Below are 228 nucleotides of genomic sequence, written 5' to 3' on the forward strand. Positions count from 1 at the left end.
GTCTGACTTACAGGAAAATGGTTTCCCACACTCCTGACATTCACAGGGCTTCTCTCCAGTGTGAATTCTCTGATGTCTAGTTAAGTCTGACTTACCGGAAAACGTTTTCCCATACTCCTGACATTCATAGGGCTTCACTCCTCTGTGAGTTTTCTTGTGACTACGAAGGCCTGATTTACTATGGAAAGCCGTCCCACACTCTTGACATTCATAGGGCTTCTCTCCAGT

Source organism: Condylura cristata, unplaced genomic scaffold (assembly GCF_000260355.1).
Source record: "Condylura cristata isolate star-nosed mole 26May11 unplaced genomic scaffold, ConCri1.0 scaffold00065, whole genome shotgun sequence".
NCBI classification, from domain to species: Eukaryota; Metazoa; Chordata; class Mammalia; order Eulipotyphla; family Talpidae; genus Condylura; species Condylura cristata.